Raw genomic sequence first — 6,053 nt, 5'->3', positions numbered from 1 at the left:
ACTGATGAATATCAGTCATTTTATCAGGTTCAGTTCAAATAGGAACTTCTGCCTGCTTAGTATGGAAGTTAAATTGATGCACACTACTGAATTAAGCCTTGGATGACTGAGCATAAGTCAGTACATGTGAAAGAACCTATGGCAACAATTTCATAGTAAAATCCACTCTAATATACATAATATATGTGTGTGCAGGCAGCACATGAGTGAAATATGACTGAATGACGCAGGAAATGATTGATATGCTCTTACAGGCAGCTGACATTTGGCTCTACCCTGGTACACAGACAGAAATATGTAATTAGAGCAAATGCTACAGAAAATTCTGTCAAAACTGAGATTAATATATGGTCTGACAAACTTTTTTCGAAACGAGCAAAACAGAACAGAAATCTAGAAACTTTCTACGTACGTGTCAGATACTATTAATCAAATGTTGATCCACAAAATGTTGCTTCGATTATGAGCACTTCACCAGTTCCATTATGGAAATTAACTGGAGCAGCTTTTGACATTCAATATTGTGACATTATGAAAGAAGAAAATCCCAGTATACTAGCTTCTTAACTCAAATCACACTTGTCTGAAACATTGAAACATACCCCCCACTCCCCCCACTTAAAGATATATACAGACGGTTCTCTTCTAGAAAATCAGTTTGCTGGTACAATTCCTGCTTTGAAAATTGAAAAGTCATATCATATTGGAAATGGCTTCTCAATTTTTACAGCTGAATTAATTGCCGTTCTTATGGCATTAACATATCAAATTGATCTGCCCCTAACCTTGATTAATGTTTTATTTTGTCTTTCAAAATCAGTTCTGCAGTCTATCAAATCAGGTTGTACAAACATTAATTATAACATCATTTTTAAATAAGATTTTTTATTGACTGTATTCAAATGAGAGGAACTAATATTGAAATGTGCTGGATTCCCTCACACTGTGGGCTTTTTTCTAATGAACATGCAGATCATCTTGAACTTCATTGTTTATCATCATCTGAAATGTGTAATATTGTTGAAAGAAATATGCTAAATTCCTTCTGTCTTTAAAGTTAACACTTCTGCATTATTAAATGCTAAAAGAGCTGGCAGGGCTGTGAAGAGCATGGCATTTAGATTATTACTAAATGGCCCATACACAAAATATTGTGAAAATACTGAATTCATTTGCAAGGGACGTTTAGCGGTAGAGCACATTTTAACCCGCTGTTTAGAAATGAAATCTTTTTTGCCTCCAGAAATTACTGAACACGTGTTACCAGTTTCAAATGTTAATATTTTTTGGAAAAAGTTATATATTTCAAAATGTTCTTTATTAAAGTTAGCTACTTATGTGTTACATAGTCCGGTTGTCGTTTATTGTAGGTCCACACATGAACCTCTTTCCAAATGATAATCTACAGAAGTAGTGCATACAATATTTGATTATTGATTAATTTTTTGTCCAAATCCCGCTTCCCCCATCCCCCCTCTCACACATAACCTTCCAATATGATGGGTTTTTTTTTCTGCAATCACCGACACTCACCATCTCCATTTTACATTTTGTACTCTATCTTTCCACATTCTGTTCTCTCTGTCCCTCTCTGTCTGTCTCTCTCTTCCTTTCTTCGTCCCCTTCACCTCGCCCCCCCCCCCCCTCCCCCACACCCCAACATGCCATCATACCAGCCATAACACAACAGAAGCCATATGGTAAAAGAAGATGTAGACATTGATTCATAGTTAGACTGCAAATGAGATTCAGTATAACACACCTTCAATAACAGATTTTTTTAAAAGCATCTTTGGAATGATTTTCTGAAAGATAAATTTGTGGGTTTTTTTGTTGTTGTTGTTGGTGGTTAATTGTAGCGATGCCTAACTTTTTACTAAAACAACAACACACTCTCACCCATACACAAGGTCACTTAATTGAAAACCCAGACATAACACAGTAATCATTCCTTAAAAACCCATGATCCAATGTCCATGTCTATAAAACGAATGCCCAACAGATATGTTCCTTGTAAGAAGTAAGGCATGCAGAAACAGAAAAGAACAAAGAAAAGAAAAATGATGCTCCATGACCCGCACACCACTGAGGTGAAAAAAGTCGAACAATGACAAAAAAAAAAATGCAAGGGTTCCTTGAATTAAAACAGATCCCAAGTCATCCTGTCGGTGTAGGAAAATGACCTTGATGTTGTCCACATGTGGAGGTGTACTTGTTGGCTGACAAAGAAAAAAGTGTGCGTTCTATCAGAAGCTGCTCGTGGAAAATGCAGCGAGTTGCTTTGTGAACTCAGATGAGCTTAGAAATCAGAGACCAGTGCAAAAGGAATGGAGTTTACAGTGCAGCCCTACACGGAGGACTTTATCATGGAACGCTTTTGGTGCAGATTGGAAACTACTTCGGACGATCATACTAAACAAGGGAACGGATTCAATATAGAATTCACATTTTGGATGGAGAAAAACAGGAGAAGGGAAAAGAAGAATGAAAGCAAACTGAACTCACTTTTCTTCAACCTCATTTTGACCATATGAGCTGTTCCTTTTGTTAACATAGAGTGGGAATTTCGAAGTGTACGAGTTGTGTCGTCAAATCCGTACAAGGACCTGTGTGTGTATTTCTAAATATTATAATGCAGGAACTACATTTTTACCACACTGACACTGTTCGTAGCTCATCATGTAGAATGGGAAGAATACACACATGAAAGATTAACATCAATGAAGAAGAACTCCAGTGGACCTCCCTTTAACAACGCCGCCGCACCGGCTGACTTGCCATGCTGAACAAGATACAGAGCAGCCTGGCATGCATAAGGTGTGACAGCCTTAAACCCCTGACTGCAAGCAACAGAACATACCACACAAATCAGTACCAGCCGATCACACGCCGCACAGATTACAAAAGCTACTCCTTTTCCCACTGAATCATCCGTGACTGGAATGCCCTCCCTACTGAGACCACCCAGTCCCCCTCCTTGGACACCTTCATTCCCAAGGTTTCCAGATCACAGTATAAACACTAAACCCCTCAGTTTTTTTTTTTTTTTTTTTTTTTTTCTCTGTGGTGTGGTGATTTGTGGGCCTGCAGTTTCACTCAGGTTGCTACAGGGCCTTGGGCCTGAAGGCCTGAGTGCAGCTCTGCATATTGTTAGTGGTATACCACAAGGTAGCATACTTGGCCCAGTGCTTTTTACAATATACATAAATGACCCTGAAAGTATAGAAAGCAAATGCAAAATATTTGCAGATGATACTAAACTTTACGGCAATGCACAAAATAATACTACACAACAAAAAGACTTATATAAGTTACAGGACAGGACTGATAGATGGAATCTATGTTTTAACGTATCAAAGTGTAAAGTAATGCACATGGGAAGAAAAAATCCAGAAAACAAATACCATATGATAATAGAAGACCACACAGGACAGTGAAAAATGTCAAAGTGAGAAAGACCTTAGCATAATTTTTGATAATAAACTATCATTTGACATACATATACAGTATATAACAAATAGAGCCAACCAGTTGATGGGAATAATTAAGAGAACATTTACCTATTTAGATAAAGATATATTTCTTAAACTGTATAAAGCATTGGTTAGATCACAAGTGGAATATGGTAATATTGTGTGGCACCCATACCTCAAGAGACAATCTATAGCTATAGAAAGGGTACAAAGAAGAGCAACTAAGTTATTAAAAGAATGCAAATCTATGAGCTATCAACAGAGACTTATATACTTAAATCTGCATTCATTAAAGGGAAGAAGGCTAAGAGGGGATTTAATAGAAACATACAAAATGTTTAATTGCTATAATGAAGTCAATGTGAATATCTTTAGAATGTCAGATTATGAGAATACAAGAAATTCAATTATGAAAATTTGTAAAGAGCACTGAAATACCAACCTAAAGAAAAATTCATTAGCTAATAGCTAGAATTGCACAAATATGGAATGCACTACCAATCGAAACTAAACTAGCACAAAATACTAATGTGTTAAAAAATCTCCTTGACATGCACATCAGTTTAAAAGAAAAATTTATTGACTTTGATGAGTGATTTATAGAACATGTAAAAGAAAACATATATGTATCCCACAAATAAAAGGAGACCAATATTGAAGGGGACATAAAAAAAGGCCATGAGGCCTAGGCAGTCAAATGCCAGTCCCTACACTACTACTACTACTTAACCGTTAGGGCCAAAATTCTTTTCCCTCCTTTCTTCTCTCTCGCTCTCCACGCTGCGCACCTCCCCACATGTTAATAGCCGGACTGATGTCTGATGGACATTGCAGGAAGAAGACCAAATGAGGAGTCGCACACAATTATGGAATGTACGTGCTGATGTGGATTTCCACGTTGCACAGAATCTTTGCCCTATACCTAGGAAGTATGGCCAGGTAATCCTTCTTTCCCTTCCTCCCCCTATCCCCAGCTCTCACCCGTAATGTTTCGGCCTAAGTTTTACATGCAGCTTGCCGTAAGAGTCTCTCAGTCTTGTATAGTTTATGCTCTATCTTCCTGTATTGTGTGATGTCGATCAGAATCCCATGCAATTTGTCATTTGATGCAGTGGGATGTCTCAGTATGACGGATGTTCATTTTAATGATTTTCCCTTACTTCCATTTTTTGTTGGAGGCTAAAATTGCACATGTGTAATAATGCATATCTCTGTAACACACGTGGTAATTCGCATCTTTGAACTCATAACAGTTCTCTTTTACATGTGCCATGTTGAGTAAGGTGTGATAATGGAGCCAGTTGAATGCAGAGCGCTCAGCAAATTTCTGTACTTGAAAGGCCGCACACCAAGGCGGCAGTCGTTCGGTGAGACGAAAAAGACTTATGAGAGGATGCCCCATCGTATGACGTAGTCAAGCACTGGATCGTTAGTTCAAGTGTGGTTGGACACCGTTGGAAACGGCTCCCATACCCAGGCGACCACAGTCCCCCATTGATGAAGACACCATCCGTCATGTGGAGGCCGCCATTTTGGAGGATCGCTGCACAACCGTTCAACTAGCCCAAGATGTCAAGATTAGTGTGCGGTACGTGAAAAAAACAAACAACATCCATGACCATTTGCACATGAGGAAGTTGTCTGCACAATGGATTCCCTAGCTGCTCACACCTTTCCAGAAGCAGGAACGAGTCACGTGCTCCCAGGCTCTTTTGGCCATGGGCCAAGAAAACCAGGAGGGTTTCTTCGACAGACTAATCACATAGGACGAAACATGGGTCCATCACTCCAATCCAGAGACTAAAGCCCAGTCAAAGCAATGGAAGCATTTTGACTCACCACCTCCGAAGAAGGCACGTGTCCGGCCAACCCTCGGCGGGAATGAGGTCATGCTCAAGGTCTTTTGGAACCAGCGTGGAGTAGTGCTGATGGATTTCCTGGCAAAGGATGCCACAATTACTGGGACATACTACGCTTCATTGCTGCAGAAATTGTGGGAGGCCATCAAAACAGAGAGGCGTGGCATGGTGACCAAAGGTGTCCACCTCCTGCAACACACCACCGCGGTTCACAACACGCATGTTGCCCAGAGGGAAGCATGGTCCTACGGCTATGAAATCCTTCCTTTTCCCTTTACTCTCCCGACCTCGGACCATCTGACTTCAACCTCTTTCAAACTATGAAGTCATTTGTTAAGGACAAACACTTGCCAGACGATGAAACGCTGATTTCTGAGGTCAAGTCTTCGCTTCTGGGGCAACCTGCAGACGTCTACATACAAGGTCTTCGCAGCTGCATATAGCGTTGTAGTGGTGGTTTCTATGTGAAGAAAGGATGATAACTGTGCCAAGTTTCGTTCCCCTCAGTCTGTGGGAAGTGGGTCACGGGAAATCTTTAATGAACAGAATATCCCTCGTAGATGTAAAGCGTGTTTATGATTCAAACGAGCGTGTTGCAGTGCGCGCGTGTGGTTTCTTGTTGTTCTTCCCCACCATCTGTCAACAGAAAGCTGCTGGACTGGGAGAATACACGTACATGATTTTCAGTCCATCGATCTGATGTGCTCGTTCCCACACTCTG

This window comes from Babylonia areolata, chromosome 4 (assembly GCF_041734735.1).
Source record: "Babylonia areolata isolate BAREFJ2019XMU chromosome 4, ASM4173473v1, whole genome shotgun sequence".
Taxonomy (NCBI): domain Eukaryota; kingdom Metazoa; phylum Mollusca; class Gastropoda; order Neogastropoda; family Buccinidae; genus Babylonia; species Babylonia areolata.
This window is presented reverse-complemented; position numbering follows the sequence as displayed.